This window comes from Erythrolamprus reginae, chromosome 11 (genome assembly GCF_031021105.1).
Source record: "Erythrolamprus reginae isolate rEryReg1 chromosome 11, rEryReg1.hap1, whole genome shotgun sequence".
Taxonomy (NCBI): Eukaryota; Metazoa; Chordata; class Lepidosauria; order Squamata; family Dipsadidae; genus Erythrolamprus; species Erythrolamprus reginae.
In genome coordinates this window covers 22,767,280-22,784,441 of record NC_091960.1, presented here as the reverse complement: position 1 = coordinate 22,784,441, position 17,162 = coordinate 22,767,280, and the positions used below count along the sequence as shown (strand labels likewise).

At 41.8% G+C, this 17,162-nt stretch overlaps 1 long non-coding RNA gene across 2 annotated transcripts in view; it reads right to left on the bottom strand.

Moving 5' to 3' along the window:
* LOC139173921 (uncharacterized) overlaps window positions 1-16,743 on the bottom strand; it is a 54,935-nt gene extending 38,192 nt beyond the window's left edge. Inside the window, exons 1-4 of one of the 2 annotated variants that reach the window (XR_011560259.1) lie at window positions 16,664-16,743; window positions 14,729-14,788; window positions 4,441-4,666; window positions 4,200-4,350 (exon numbers count right to left, since the gene is read on the bottom strand). This is a non-coding gene — a long non-coding RNA (uncharacterized lncRNA). Of the gene's footprint in view, window positions 1-4,199; window positions 4,351-4,440; window positions 4,667-14,728; window positions 14,789-16,663 lie in introns of those variants that run through there. The other variant, XR_011560258.1, reaches the window with a different exon arrangement.
* Between the last annotated feature and the right edge of the window lie 419 nt (window positions 16,744-17,162).

Here is a 17,162-nt window from a genome sequence, read left to right as displayed (position 1 = left end):
CATACACCTCCCCTTCCCTTGGAATTTGGATGCTGAAATTTGTACTCATTTACCAAACTTTTGATGCTCACTTGGGTGATAATTTGCTAAACTTCAGGTCAACTGACTTCACTGCCTGTTCGCTCCCTCTATTCAAAGAATGGAGAAAACTGTCTTCCACGAAAATCAATCTCGTGGATTGATTTATCTCTTTATCTACACTGTTGCAAATCATGGAGGCATCTGGAAGGAACTTTCATGCAGACCATGGTTATTGTGCAAAGGTTACTCTATATAACGTTTGCCTCTTGTTCCATTTACTCAGGGTTTATTGGCATTGTAACCCCAACAAATCAATTGAGAATAAGACATTCTGCGGTTTGTGAAAGTGGCCCATCAAGAATGGAATTTCCTGCCATTTCATCACTTGTTCCTGATTCATTGAGGAGATGCACAGTTTAGACTAACATCCCATAATAAGCACTCAATTACCTAAGTTCTCCACCTCTGGCTGTGTATTTGAAATATGATAATGATGTACTGTTTACCTTCAGATTTTTTCTTGGACATCCTTGACCAGAGCTTAAGCAAAATGCTGTTACCTTTCCTTTTTCCAGTAATGGGCCCATTGGCAAAAATCTTCAGTTACAAATCTATAATTGATCAACTAGCTAGACTAACACTTCCCATAACTGAAGCATTTGTAGTCAGCCTGTTTGGCTGCTTCTGGTAAATATGAAAATAGGTATTAGCTCACTGCTAATCCTAACAGTGACTCTATCCAGCAAAAGCATGGTCAAATTGATTAAAATGCAGCTGCGAGAGCAATCATGGGCTTCCCAAGGTATGCCCATGTTACACCAACACTCCGCAGTCTGCATTGGTTGCCGATCAATTTCTGGTCACAATTCAAAGTGTTGGTTATGACCTATAAAGCCCTTCATGGCATCGGACCAGAATATCTCCGGGACCGCCTTCCGCCGCATGAATCCCAGCGACCGGTTAGGTCCCACAGAGTTGGCCTTCTCCGGGTCCCGCCGACTAAACAATGTCATTTGGCGGGACCCAGGAGAAGAGCCTTCTCTGTTGCATCCCCAACCCTCTGGAACCAGCTCCCCCCAGATATCAGAGTTGCCCCCACTCTCCTTGCCTTTCGCAAGCTCCTTAAAACCCACCTCTGTCGTCAGGCATGGGGGAATTGAAATTTTCCCTTCCCCCTAGGCTTATAGAATTTATACATGGTATGCTTGTATGTATGATTGGTTCTTTAAATTGGGGTTTTTTATATTATTTTTAATATTAGATTTATTCACATTGTCTTTTTTATTGTTGTTAGCCGCCCCGAGTCTTCGGAGAGGGGCAGCATACAAATCTAATAAATACAAATACAAATACAAATAAAATGAACCAGCTGAAGTTAATTCATGGCTCACTTGCTAAAGTTCCCAAATAGTTTGTTAGCAGGTTAAAGGGCTCTGGTCCTCAAAGGGAAGCTTTCTTTTAGAAGAATTCAACGATTGTGACATGTACTATATACATTTTTGAAGACCAGGAAAACCAGTAAGAAATGCTATTAAGAGAAACCTTATTGAAAAGCCAAAGTTTATATTAAAACCTGCCAACAGTGGACGATGCATACCCTTGAAGGGCCCATTACAATGCTTAACTTAGATCAGAAATAATTTCACATTGCAGATGAAGCTATGATATTGGTTCACTCCTCACAGTGGGATGATGGCAAGGTGTGAGGAAGAAGTGAGTGTATGCACAAGAGGGTTGGCCAAGAAATATATCAAGATGAAATTGTAGATAGGTCACATTTGACTGTGTCCTCTGGCTGTCAAGAGATGCATTAAGTTATCAGCTTCTTATGATTCATCCGATATCAAAATTTAATTGGATCTGATGCTAGGCGAGTCTTGCTACAAAGGTAACCATAACCATTTCCTTTCAAATGTTAGAGCAAAGAGGGTGGGGGTGGGGGGACGACACACATTCTGACATGTAGCTTTGGACTCCCAGAATATGCCAAGAGATATAGTTATGACACATCTTGAGGGAATTCCGAGTCTACGGAAAGGGGCGGCATACAAATCTAATAAATAAAATACATAAATAAATAAAATTCATGTACCATCTAATGTAGGAAAATTGTTTAAATTATTAAAAGAAATACAGTGATCCCTCGATTATCGCGGGGGTTACGTTCCAAGACCTCCCGCGATAATCGATTTTCCGCGGTATAGCGGCGCGGAAGTAAAAATACCATCTGCGCATGCGTGCCCTTTTTCCATGGCCACACAAGGGCTTGCAGGTGGAGGCGGGGGGCGACGAAAGTGCGGAAGCCGACAAAGATTGCTTTGAATGTTGGCTGCCCCTGCCCCCCCAGCACCTGCCCGCCTGCCGTTCACCCGCCCGGCCGCTCGCTCGCCGCTCACCTGTTCACCCGCCCGCCTGGCCGCTCTCTCGCCGCTCGCCCGGCTGCTCGTTCGCCCGCCCTGCCGCTCTCGCTGCTCGCCCGTTCACCCGCCCGCCCGGCCGCTCGCCGCTCGCCCGTTCACCCGCCCGCCCGCCCGCTCGCCCGCCCGCCCGCTCGCTCGCCGCTCGAGAGCAAGAGGGGGAGAGATAGAGAAAGAGAGAGAAGGAAAGAAAGAGATGAGAGAGGGAGGAAGAGAGTGTGAGAGAGGAAGAAGCAAGATAGAGAAAGAGAAAGAAAGAAAGATGAGAAAGGAAGGAAGAGAGAGAGAGAGGAAGAAAGAGAGAGAGAGAAGAGTGGAAGGAAGAGAGAGAGAAATGATAGAAAAAAGGGGAGAAAAAAAGAGAAATGAGAAAATGATTGAAGCAGAAAATGACAGGAAAGAAAGAGAAAGAGACAGAGAAGTGACTCTTGGTGATGACGTATGACATCATCGGGTGGGAAAAACCGTGGTACAGTAATAGCAAACAGTTGGAATATCAGTTGGACCCCATATGGGTTGGGTAGATGAAGTCCCATGATTCCCTGGCCAGATGTAGAACAATAACCTGTAAAGGAGGTTGAGAGATGTGTTTTAAGGAAGATGACCTGTATATTTTGTTATTTAATCTGTTTCATATTATAGTCTAACCCAGGGGTGAAATGCTCCCAGTTCAGGTGTGCCTGCGGGTCGTTGGAGAGCCCATTGTGAAGGCAGAGTGAGGCTCCATCGACCTGCCTGGACACTGCCATTTAGGTTCTTTTACCCTCTGTGCATGCACAAAGGGTTCTGTATATGGCCCTCGGGAACCAACTCCCCCCCAGAGATTAGAATTGCCCCCACCCTCCTTGCCTTTCGTAAGCTTCTTAAAACCCACCTCTGCCGCCAGGAATGGGGGAACTGAGATATTCTTTCCCCCTAGGCTTTACAATTTACGCATGGTATGTTTGTGTGTATGTTTGGTTTTTATAATAAGGGTTTTTTAGTTGTTTTAGTATTGGATTGTTACATGCTGTTTTTATTAATGTTGTTAGCCGCCGAGTCTGCGGAGAGGGGTGGCATACAAATCCAATAAATAAATAAAATATGTGCAGGGGATAAAAGAACCCAAATGGTGGCATCCGGGCCGAACCTCGCAACCGGCTCTCCGATGACTGACAGGCACGCCCAAACTGGAAGCATGTCCTCTTTGTCACCCCTGGACTAGACTATAATACAGAAACAGATTATATAACAAAATATAGGGGTGGTCTTTTTAAAAACACATCTCTCTACCTCATTTACATGTTATTGTTCTACATCTGGCTAGGGGATCATGGGACCTCATTCTACCCAACACATATGGTACAATTGATATTCCAACTGTTTGCTATTATTTCTTTTGCGACCAATTTTCCTACATTAGATGACCTACAGGCACACTCAAACAGGGAACATTTTACCCCTGGTCTAGCCTGTATTTTCTTTTTTCTTTTATCTCCCATGAAAGGTTTCCAAAGATGGACAAAAATGACCAGTTATAGATAAAGTTGTAGAAATTCACCATTCCTGGTTTGTATTTTGTTAATAACAGGCAATGAATCTGATCAAATGAAGGGATTTTATTTCTTCAGTGGCAAGATGTTTCACCAGAAGTTGTACTTTCATTCCTAAAGCAATATGTAATTCAAAATATGAAGCCATTAGTCAAGGCATGTAAACATACATAAATGGATCTACAATGATCCAAAAAGAACTGTGAATGAGGTTGGGTTCATTCAATTTCAATTTGATATTTCATATTAACCAAAGCATTTTAGTTACCATATCTAGAGGGGGTGGGAGAATATCCCCACATACCTACCCCCAACTCAAGGGGCATAATGTTATTTTGGCACTTGAAGCAGAATGTCCAATTTTCATAAGTCAAACAGTCCTAGTAGAAAAAAGTTAAATAACAAAAGAGATTAAATAACACTTTTCTTTCCCAGCAGCCCCCCAAAATAGCATGAAATTGGTTGCTTACCCATCTTAGAAGAAACACTAGCTAGGTTTTGATCTCATCTATGTCCTTCCAGTTAATGGAAAGTACTGTTAGATCCTCCTCCAGATGTATGAAATTCAAACTTCTGGAATTGCTATCAGACCCAGATCAAAGAACACTGTTGCAAAGTATCAGACTTCCTTTTGTAGGATCAACTTCCTAGATGCATTTATGCATTAAGATGCAAGAGATTGTTCTTATTCCACTCCTGTTAAGAGAGAGAGAGAGAGAGATGAGAAAATGCAATTCCCAGTTTTAGCTGTTAGCTTTAGTCTAATTCTTGTGAGGTAATTTTAATTGACACAGGCAAATTTTAATCTATGCTGCTGAGACTTCAGTCTTCATTTCTTTAGTTCCTGAAGATAAATTGAGATTTGGATTGCTACTATAATATGTAATTTGGGTCGGAAAAAAGAAAGAATCCAATTAAAATGGCACTTCTCTCTTCACAATGAGTAGTAGCTATTGTTAAATAGAGTATAAATTACATTTCCCTTAATATCAAAGGGCACCTGTATCAGTATTTTAATAATGTGCAAGTCTGTTTTCATTTAAGAACCCTATTGATCAAGTCTCATTAAACAAGAAAATATGTAACCATTTCAAGTTGTTGGAAAGTACAAAGGTGACTTAAGGCTGTGAAGAATTAAAAATCAGAGAAGGGAAGCTTCCCCAGGCTCACTATGGGCTGAGAATAAAAAAAATAACACAGAAATGGAAAATAGAGACTCACAATTGCTACCTCCAACACTCAGAAGGTGGTTTTCTGCCCTCTTTGCCACCAATCTTATCTAGCCCCCAAAGCAACATCAACTAAATCTCTAATAGCAGCAGAAAGTGATTAAAATGGCGAAGAACTCAGGATTTATAAGTCTTGCCTTTTTATTATCAGTGCATCAAGCTTTGATAATGCTAACCAAAATGTTTTTTAACTCTGAGAAAAGCATCTTGTTTGGGAAGCTTTGCAAGTGGATATGAGTCCTGTTAATTAAGGAAACTCTGGAGATCCAGCTTCATATTTACATATTGTATCAAAATATGCATCAGGACTTGAAAGTTTGAAAAGCCAAGGGAAGCAACAAAACCACAGCACAGATTATTGTGCTATCAGGAACAAGGTAATTCACACAAGCATACACAATTCTCTTGATCATCTTACCCACAAAATAAGGGCAAGAAGATTCCATGCCACCTGTGAGAATTGTTCCAAAGTTCCCTTCTTTGAAGAAGTTTCTAAAGAAAGTTCAAATAAATTGAAGGAAAATATAGAACCCTTTCCCACTCCCAGAAAACACCCATATACAAGAAAATATGCAGCCATTTCAAGTTGTTGGAAAGTAAGAAGGTGACCCAAGATTAGGAAGAATAAAAAAAAATAAAGATGGGAGCTTCCTCGGGCTCCCTTTAGACTGAGAGTCAGAAAATACAGAGAAATGGAGAAAGTTGGTTACAATTGCACAGAGAGCAAGCACGCTGTTGCTTGTTCCCATCACTACTTGGGCTTCTTCTGATGGTAGTGAGAACAGTAGGCTGATGACTATAATTTGAAGATTTTGTCAAAAGCCAGCTGCTAGCCTTGGGGGGTTGCCAAGTTGCAGATAAAACACAAAGTCGTGCTCCCAACCAGTTCTCCTCTGTGTGTTCAGAGGAAACGTATTGTTTCCAGCCACAACCCAAGACTCCCGCTCTCTTGCTTGCTGTGAAGCAGCTGCTTCTGCTTTGCTCACCTGTCGGTTTCAAGGTTAACAGGAGTCTGAATGGCAGATTGCAGCTTTCTTCTTTTTTGGTAAATTGAACTTCAATTCCCAGGCTTGGGAATATGGAGAAAAACTGCATTGGTTGAGAATTCGGGGGTGCTGTGATTCAACATTTCCAAGAGGATGCAGGGTTGAGAAAGCAAAAATGCCTAGCAAAGCTGTTAGAATGTGTTTCATGAGATTTAATAGACAGAAAGCCATCCAAATGGATGCTTATTGATTGTCAATCCTGTTTATGGGTAGTCCTTGACTTATCATGACAACTGAAACCAGACTTTAGTGTCTGAGCAAGGTGGTTGGTTAATTGAGTCATGCTCATTTAGATTAGATTAAATTAGATTTATTGGATTTATATGCCGCCCCTCTCCGCAGACTCGGGGCGGCTCACAACAATGGCAAAAACAGTACAAAGTGACAGATCTAATATTTACCAATCTAATTACAGTTTTAGGTTAAAAAATTCATAAAAACAACCCCAATATATATAAAAACAAGCACACAATCAATCATACACCAAAACAATATGGGCAAGGGGGAGATGTTTCAATTCCCCCATGCCTGACGGCAGAGGTGGGTTTTAAGGAGTTTACGAAAGGCAAGGAGGGTGGGGGCAATCCTAATCTCAGGGGGGAGCTGGTTCCAGAGGGTCGGAGCCACCACAGAGAAGGCTCTTTCCCTGGGTCCCGCCAGACGACATTGTTTAGTCGACGGGACCCAGAGAAGGCCAACTCTGTAGGACCTAACCGGTCGCTGGGATTCGTGTGGCAGAAGGCGGTCCCGGAGATAATCTGGTCCGGTGCCATGAAGGGCTTTATAGGTCATAACCAACACTTTGAATTGTGACCGGAAACTGATCGGCAACCAATGCAGACTGCAGAGTGTTGGAGTAATATGGGCATACTTAGAGACGCCCATGATTGCTCTCGCAGCTGCATTCTGCATGATCTGGAGTTTCCGAACATTCTTCAAAGGCAGCCCCATGTAGAGAGCGTTACAGTATTTATTTTTTGCCATGGCTGTTAAGTGAATCACTGAACTTGCTAAGTGGCTTGTGCAGTCATCAAATGAATCTGGCTTGCTCATTGACTTTGCTTGTTTGAGTTAGCTGGGTTAGTTGCAAATGATGATGCTGTGATCCCTGGATGTTGCAACCATTCTAAATACATCCTGGTTGCCAAGAGCCCAAATTTGGATCAACATATCTGTGTAGATATGATAATTGAAAGTGTGAGGATTGATTGTAGTGAAGGGCTACCAAAATTTTTACTACCATACTGTGGATGTGACTTATTTTGTGGGTGTGACTTGCTGGCCATGTGTCCAGGTAGGAGTGGCTTGACAATCATGTGGCTTGACTAAGGATTTTCCAAGAACCTCAAAATAATACCTATATCAATGGACTCAAAACAAGCAAGTCATCGAATTTACCCTCATCCTAGAAGTGAGCAACAGTGTGATGACAAAAACATTTCACTTAGAATTTTGTAAGCACATTTTGAACATTGTCATAAAGGTGCCTTCGTGATTAAAATGGCCATCACAAAATAATCATTTACTCAAAGGCAACAATTTAAAATGTCCCTTGCTACTTTCACAGCCTAAGTGAATATCCCAAAATGCTCCATTCCACTTAACATTCTTAATCCTCCTTCCTGCAATCAAAACATTAGGTTTGAAGCATTATTCATTTTATTTTCTAGAGCAGGGGACACCAGACATGGTAACCGAGTCTCCGGAAAGGGGCGGCATACAGATCCAATAAATAAATAAATAAACTTTAAGACTTGTGAATTCCAACTCCCAGAATTCTCCAGCCAACCATTCCTATTTTGGGGTTTTGCCTAGAACAGGAGTTGGCAAAATCAAATCTAATTTGTAAATTCGCTCACATATGAATGAGAGGGGTGGCATACAAATATTATTATTATTATTATTATTATTATTATTATTATTATTATTATTATTATTAATAATAATTGAACAGGGCAGGCACCCCTATCCATTATTGACTGTCCTTTTAAGAAACCAGCATGACTGCATAATAATAATAATAATAATAATAATAATAATAATAATAATAATATTAGTAGTAGTAGTAGTAGTAGTAGTAGTAGTAGTAGTAGTAGTAGTATTTACATTTGTATGCCGCTCTTCTCTGAAAACTCGGGGCGGCTCACAAAATGACATCTGGAATTGTATCCAAATGTGTGTTGAAACTGTGGATTTTTACCTGTACCCTAGAGTCACTGAATGAATTGGGCAGCTGTATAAATTACTGTATTTTTGGAGTTTAAGACACATGTTTTTCCTCCTAAAAGAGGCTGAAAATTTGGGTTTGTCTTGTATTCCAAATGCAGCTTTTTCTAAGCGCCCCCCCCAGCCCTAACGAGGTGCTAATAATCTTCCTGGGTTGCAGGATTTTTTTTCATTCCTACTCCCTCTGAATAAGATTTTTTTCCAGACCAAAGTTTTTTCAGGCTTGTTTTCATTGCTACTCCCTCTGAAAAAGGTTTTTTTTCCAGCTCTAACCAGGGGATAAAACCATGTGCTGAAACTGACCAGACTAAGGACACTAGAGGAATACTTGGTCCCCCCCCTCCCCAGTATTTTCCTTTCCCAAAACTAAGGTGCATCTTATACTCTGAAAAATATGGTACTTTAATAAAGTATTAAACCTTGAGAATTTGGAGCTGGGTCATCCCCACTCTAGGTCTCAACCCACCATATAATTTTGAGAATATCTCACAAAAATGTTTTAAAAGATCTTATTCTAATTATTGCATAAGTCACCCAGGGAAGTGTGTTCTTGGGTGGCATACAAATAATACCCATGATGGCACTTGCACCATGCTGGGGACTCAATCATCAACTGTGGCAGACAATTTGTAGCTGCATATTCTTCTAACTTCATTTTTACATTCACTCATCATGTGTTCACTCTCTATACAGCCACCAGCTGTTAGGGCATTTGTCCCTCTCCCTGATTGACAAATCTCCAAGAGACAGGAGTGTTGCTATCAGAAAGGTCAGAGCAAAAGATGCTTGGGCCAAGTATGAATGAGTTGCCAGCCTTAGGGGGTTTTTTTGTTTTCATCTGATGTCTGGAAAAAAGAGATCCAGCTGCCAATCTGGAAAAAGCTGCTGAGGGGCACAAGTCATGTTACAATCTGCCCTAAAATATGGGTTGGTGGGAGAGGAGAATTTTTGCTACGGTAGTAAAAATCCTTGTCATCCAATCGATCATGTTTAGGACTGCTAGTTCTGAGTAGCAAAAATTCAGATGTCCATCAGATTAGATTAGATTAGATTAGATTATTACAGTTGGAAGGGACTTTGTAGGTCATCTAGTCCAACCCCTCACTCTAGCAGGAGTCCCTACATCATTTCAGACATATGGCCGTCCAGTCTCCCTTTGGAAGTCTCAAGTGTCTCAAGTGTTGGAGTTTCTCCTTATTTCCAGGTAGAATCTCTCCTTGGTCAGCTTCCATCGATTATTCCTTGTCCAGCCATCTGGTGCTTTGGTAAACAGCCTGATCCCCTCCTCTCTGTGGCAGCCCCTCAAGTATTAGAAAACTGTGATCATGTCTCCCCTGGTCCTTCTCTTTGCCAGACTGGCCATGTACAACTGTTCTTTGTATGTTTTAGTTTCCAGTCCCCTGATCATCCTGGTTGCTCTATTCTGCACTTTCTCCAGAGTTTCGATGTGTTTTTTGTAGTTTGGTGACCAAAACTGAAAGCAGTACTCTAGGTGTGATCTAATTAAGGCTTTATAGAGTGATATTAGAATTTCAAATGATCCTGATTGTATTCCTCTGTTAATACAAATGCATGGTTGGCCGCTTTAACGGCCAGCCGAAAATTGCTCTGGGACAAATGCAGCTTTGGCAATTTGCCTAATTAGGCATCTGTGATCTTGCAGGGGATCACAAGATCACTGTTGCAGGGATTCGCGTTTCCAGTGCTGCCTGTTGGAACCGGAGGCATGCCTGGACGAGCCCTATAAGTAGGGCTGTGCCACAGCCGTTCTTCCTTCACCCCCGGCTCCTGAAGAAGTAGACACCCACCCACCCGCCCTATCTTAAAGTGTGCCTTGAAGGGGTCACCCACGGGGGCCGAATAGGAATTTTTTGCGTCCTCAGCGTTTTAGTGGCGACCGTTTTTTCACCTATTCCACACTGGGGAGTGAGGATGGCTTGGTTAGAGGGTGTGGCGCATTTAGTCACAATTTGATAATTGGCTTCCCTTTGGTCACTGAGGTTGGCAGGTTAGGGGCGGAAATTGGGCGGTGGTAGCAACTGCTTGTTCTCCTTTGAGCATCTTTAAAGATGATGGGCAGCCTCTCGCCAGGAGCTCATGGTGTCTGTACCAGCCTGGGCAATTGGAGAGGGGCTGCCCTTGGGACTCACCTATCCCAATAACCGGAAGAGGATGGGACAATAAGTCCTCCCACATGCCAGGGCATGGCCAGGAACCAGGTGAAGGCGTGGTACCTTCACCTTGTTCAGCAAGGAGCTATGCCCATAGTTGCCCAGGAAGGTTATTCGTGAATTATTTCCACTCCAAAAAATTTTAGTTGCCTCTGCAGGTCCTGGTTATTGGTCGATAATCAGTTAAAGTTCATTTCACTTTAATAAAGTGATCCATTTAAATCCAGCTCTTGGTGTCCGTGTTTTTATTCCGCCTCCGGTGCAATTTATGGTTGTCTTGGCTTTTTTGGCTGCCACTGCATATTGCTGGCTCATATTTAGTTGGTTGTCCACCAAGACTCCAAGATCCCTGTTGCAGTCACTGTTATTGAGTGTGGTTTCACCCAGTTTATGTTCTGGTCTGGCTGGCTACTCCAAAAATACGATCTTTACAGGCTTGTATTTTCAAAAGAACACTTCTTTATTTACTTTCTTCCACATTGGAATTCGTCAGTATACATCTCCGGCATGCAAAATGCATCCATCATTTCCGGTGAATTCTGGATGCGAGGTAATTAATTAATTTACACACTCTGAATAGCATATTCCAAACCTCTTCCCCCCAAGTTTGTCCCTTCTTTTCTGTGACCTCCTAAATTTGGCATTTAACCAAGGACTATCCTCTACATCCGCATTATCTGAAGAAGTGCTACTATGCTACTATGCATACTATTGTCCAATAGATTTTCTATTAAGTTCTCGTCACCACTATCCTCCTCCACTTCTCTTAAATCAGGGTAATTGGCTTCTAAGTTTTCATCCTCCTCTGAATCTGACATTTCCAAAGGCTGACAGGGAACACTCGCAACAGTTTATATGTATATCTTAGTTTTTTCTTACCTAGGTGTAGGATTTTACTTTCCTCTGCACTGAATTTCATTTTATTTGATTGGATCCAATGTTAGAGCCCTACATGGCATTGGACCAGAATATCTCCGAGACCGCCTCCTGCCGCATGAATCCCAGTGGCCGATTAGATCCCACAGAGTTGGCCTTCTCCGGGTCCCGTCGACCAAGCAATGTCGGCTGGCGGGGCCCAGGGGAAGAGCCTTCTCTGTGGCGGCCCCGGCCCTCTGGAATCAACTCCCTCCAGAGATTCAAATAGCCCCCACCCCTCCTCACCTTCCGTAAAATGCTGAAGACCCACTTTTGTCCCCAGGTGTGGGGATAATTACCATCTTTCCCTCTTTTTTATTATCTTTTTTGGCCTTACTGTATGATAGATTGGGTTGAATGTGTATGACTGCATAGTTTACGGAGAGGGGCAGCATACAAATCTAATAAATAATAATAATAATAATAATAATAATAATAATAATAATAATAGTTAGGATTTTTATTATGTTATTAATGCCTTCTTAAATGGATTTAATTTTTTATTATTAGATTTGTAATGTATTGTATTACTGTTATACTGTGAGCCTCCCCGAGTCTTCGGAGATGGGCGGCATACAAATCTAATAAACTATAAACTACAGCTATAACTAACTGTCAAGATCCATCTGGAACCTGAGCCTGTCCTCTGGGGTATTAGCTATTTCTGCCAGCTTGGTATCATCTGTAAATTTGGTTAGTTCCCTTTCTATTCCCTCATCTAGGTCATTTATGAAGATATTAAAGAGTACTGGGCCTAGGACAAAACCTTGTGATACCCCACTGCGTACTTCTCTCCGTGTGGACCCATTGGGGGCTACTTGTTGGGTATGATCAGCAAAGAGTTCAAAGGCTTGGTACTTCTTTGCTGCCACCTAGAAGTTACCTCAAGGTTTCCTACCCTTGATTTGAAAGTGCTAGGTAAGTTGAAAAAGGATTTCATGGAGAAGTGAATGTTATTCAAGTGATGGACAAGGCTTGGAATCTTGCCATTCTCCATAATGGAGATGCTCTGCCCTAGATGTAGAGTTATGTACAAGGAGGATCAGTCATGTTCTGGAGGCCAAAGAACTAAAAATTGATTTAAAGTGATTTGACTGTCCCTTCTCGTGACAGGATATCAAATCATGCATTATTTGCAGATGGAAAGTCCCATACATAAATCAAAAATCCCATGAAAGGCAACCACAAACCTTTTATTATCACCATATGAACTCTACCAGGCTGGGAGTGATGCTCAAATCTCCACATCTCATTGCACTGCTCCAGAAATAGCCCCAGATCTCCAAGTTCTTTTACTCACATTTATATTCAACAATGAGTCGACTTATTTCTTGCTTTAATTCCATTTGAGGGGATCCTCCTAAACCAGGGGTCAGGAACTCATGGCTATGGAACTGCATGTGGCTCTTTTATCCCTCTACTGCGACTCCCTGTCACTCAAACTGTGTCACTACTGCAAATGTGTGATACCCTGCAACACGCAATTTATTGAGCGTTTTGACCCTTGGCCAAATATGGATAAATCCAAGAAAAGAAAAAATTTAGAAGAAAACAGAATCTTTAATTCAACTATATATGCTAGTTTTGTGGCTGCTCAGGAAATAGTCAGGCATGGGAAGAGTTTTGTGGCTTCTGGGGTTTTCTTTTTTTGTGGGAAATGGATCCAAATGGCTCTCTGAGTGTTTAAGATTACTGACCACTGTCCTAGACTATCAGAGGCCAATTGTGATACCCAACTATTTGGGGAGATCACCTGCTTTGTGGCACAAGGAGGTAGAAGCTCTTGGTAGCAGGCCAAGGATGCAGCAGAAAGCGGCTTAGCTCCAACCTACCATCCAGATCAGTTTGCTTCCCAAAAGGCCTGAATCACTGCATGCAATCTGAAAAGAAACACTTCTGAAAAGTAGATTAATAGCAGATGCATTCCAATATTAGCTCATTCACCATACTAGACGTGCATATAGAAATTGCTTATACTAAAATAGTAAAATACAGGTTCTTCCTTTTCGGATTTCTGTTGTTGTTGCTGTTGCTGTTGTTGTTATTATTATTATCATTATCATTATGCCTTTATTTATTTATTTATTTATTTAACTAATTGATCAATTAATTAATTAATTAATTAATTCTAGTTCTATACCACTCAAGTCCCCAGGGACTCAGGGCCACTCACTATAGAAATAAACATAGATCAATATAAAAATAGTTAAAACAATGAACAGCAAAAACAGTTCCATTTAAACTAGTTACAGCCATCCATATATTCATGGAATATATGCAATACAGATTCCATTTGTCAGTAGCTAAAATAATGTTCTAAATTCAATATAAATTTTTCAGCAACCAAGTTCATTCCAGGCTCCACTGACCCAGAACTGGCATTTCATTCAAAGGTGGTTTATCACAATGCTCCTATCCTCCAGCAGCACCCAGCTAAAACAAGTTGCCAGATTAACTAGACAGACAGAATTCAATTCATTGGCTAAACTGTAAGGCCTCTTTCCTGAATTGACTTTCAGGTAAATCTGGGTCAAAATGAAAAGCATTTATTTCTATGGAAGTGGTTAATTCCTGCAAAAAGGGGATAGGCATGGGTGGATTTTTAAAAAAATTAGCAACAGGTTCTCTACTCGGTTCTTTAGCATGTTCCTACCAGAAGGGTAAAAGACACCACACTAGTAGCAAAAGGTGAGCTGCATGTGCAGCTTTGTGTATCTTGTTGTGTGCATGCATCCCAGCATATTTTTGCTTCTGTGTATGCACAAGAAGCAAAATCTTGTGAGGGGACGCACACACGAGAGAGATTTCAGTATTTTTTGCTTCTGTACATGTGCGGAAACAAAAAAAATAGCTGAAATCTCACACCATTGTGCACATCCCCTGATGAGATTTTGCTTCATGTGCATGCGCAGAAACAAAAGCTTACTGGATGTGTGCATGCACATACAAAACACCCGAAGCTGTGCACGTAGGACACCGGTAGTGACGGTAGGAGCAATCTGCCCCTGATCTGGACCTGGGCTCTGGAGACTTTCATCAAGACTCCATGAGGGGGAAAGCTGTCTCCCTTGGGCTCCAGAGGCCCTCCAGAAGCTGGACATAGGCCCATTTCTGGACTTCTGGAGCCTCTGTGAGGCCCATTTTTCAACCTCCCCAAGCCTCCGCATTTACCTGGCATCCAAAATGGGCTGCATGGAGACTTGTTCTGCCGGGCTCTATGGTATGAGTCTCCTGAAAATTCAAGGGTGCAAATTTTAGACACACACACACTTGAAAGTTCAAAAACAATATTCTTTATCACAAAAATCCAAAAGAAACAAAGCACCCTTTTTGTATTGCAAAGAGCACTCATCCCAAAACAACCCGTACAATCCCCTTAATCAGTCCTTAAGTACCTAGCTAGCAGCTGTGAAGAAACGTCACAGCCCTCCTTCTTCCACAAAGTGAAACACACACACTTTGCTCTACTTTGGTTTCAAAGTCGTGAAAAATCAACAAACAGCAAGGCACAGTCCTGAAGAACAACGATCAGATAATCTTCCACAATGGCCCAAGCCAGTACGCTGCTATTTATATCAGCAGCTCTAATTACTGGAGCCCCACCTAAACACAGGTGGCCTCTCTTATCTCCTGTAATATTTCCTCAATTGGTCTCTTCTATGCATAAGTCTGCGCCTGCGTGGGTCTAACACTTCCTCATCCAAATCAACTGAAGATAATGGAGATTGGCTTCCTGGGCTGTGTGCCAAGCCCCCTCTCCCAAGTCACCCCCACCTTCTTCTTCATCCGAGGAAACTGCACTCCCTGACTCTGTCGGCAATAAAACAGGCCTATGACATGTTGATGTTTCCCCTGCATCCACCTCCACATTCCTTGGGGCAGGAGCTGGGCCAGAGCCAACCACAACAGAGATTCATGGGAGGGGAAGGGTGAGGTGTGAGGGACCAGTCAGGAGTGGGATTTGGGGGTTCACTAAACCATGAAGAGTTTTCACTATTGCCCAAACCTGGGCAAACCCAGAGCAGCCCACTCCTGAGGATAGGGATTGATTTAAGGGGATGGGGAGAAGAATATTAAATTACTTTTGTTAGATGTCTCCTTCCAAAAACCTCACTCCTTACTAACACTGATGATGTTATCTAGTTTGGATAATGAAACATCTGCAAGAAAACAACTAATCTCATAGAGCACCAAGGACCCCTCATTTCAACCCCAAGCCACAAATATTTTCCTTTATTGGTATATTCCCATATTTTCTTGCTCAGAATGAATGCCTTTGTGTGCTCAGTTAAATGAGAGTTATCCTAGCATTCTTTCTTCCATAGTAAACAATGATTACTAACCACTCAGTCTTGTGATAAAATGTTTATTATTTGTTAAGCAATCATTCTCGTCATGTCAATACAGGAATGGCTTACTTTTATGCTGCTGCAATGGGTGCCCAAGATTTTTTTCACCGACTGCTGAGTTTTGAATTTTTTTTGGCTAAAGGAGAATAGGTATGGCGCCACTGCATTGATTGACGTTTGCTCTCTGCGGTATGGTGATAAGCCCCAGTTTCATCTCCTGCCACTATACAGTTGAGAAAAGCCTCACTTTCAATCTTGAAACGGTCAAGAAATTCTCATGTGGCACTCTGTTGATTTTGTGCACCTCAGTAAAGATCTTGAGCATCCATCGCAGCAGCATTCATGCCCTCAGCATTCAGGTAGCATATTGCAGCGCGCACTTCGCACTTGGAGGGAAACGGAATGAGGACGCTCATCTCTAACCTTCACCACAATGCTAGTTGATGATCTACTGACCACTGGCACTGCCCGTTCACCTTTGCTGGCTTCCTGCTATACAATAGTAATACCAACTTCCCCCGCAAACTTTCCCCATGAGAGCTACGTGCCTTGTAACCTTACTTTCTGGATAACCCTCGTATATAAGTCAGGAGGGAGGGAGGGAGGATATTTCTTATTTAGCTTTATAGAAAGACACAAGAGCTAAAAGGGAAGGAATCAGAATTTTGAGAATGTATTTACATTTAATTTTACAAGAAATAAATCTAATGACCATGTACATGATTCAGAATTACATAAGCAATAAAACCATAATTACCTTTGTATTAATGTCTGCAACTCGTGTGGGGCTTTATTCGGCAAAGTAGCTCATTGCTGCCTGACTTGAGTGATAGCAGAGAAAGTGATTAGGATGAGATAATTGCTAACTGAGCGAGATAGGTAGGCATTAATTAATAATTAACTGTCTAAGTAGAAATCTTTAGGAAAAGGTGATTCATTCTCCTTAGGTTTGGAGGGACTGACACTTATTAAAACATCATAAAAGAGGTTTCAAATACCCTGGGGTTCCTTGCATGTGGGCATATTTAAAGAAAATTCTGGAATAAAATCCACTCAGCTGATTACAAGGGTTAGCGGTCGAGGTTAGATTTATTTATACCACCCCCAGAGATTGGCTTGGTGCCAGCTGAATTCAAACAGGAAACAGAATTATGGCAGATTTATTTTCTGTCCTATATCATATTGCTTTTGAGCCCCCATTCACAGAAAGGATTGGCCATGATTGGAACGGTGCACAATACTCTTACTCTACTCCA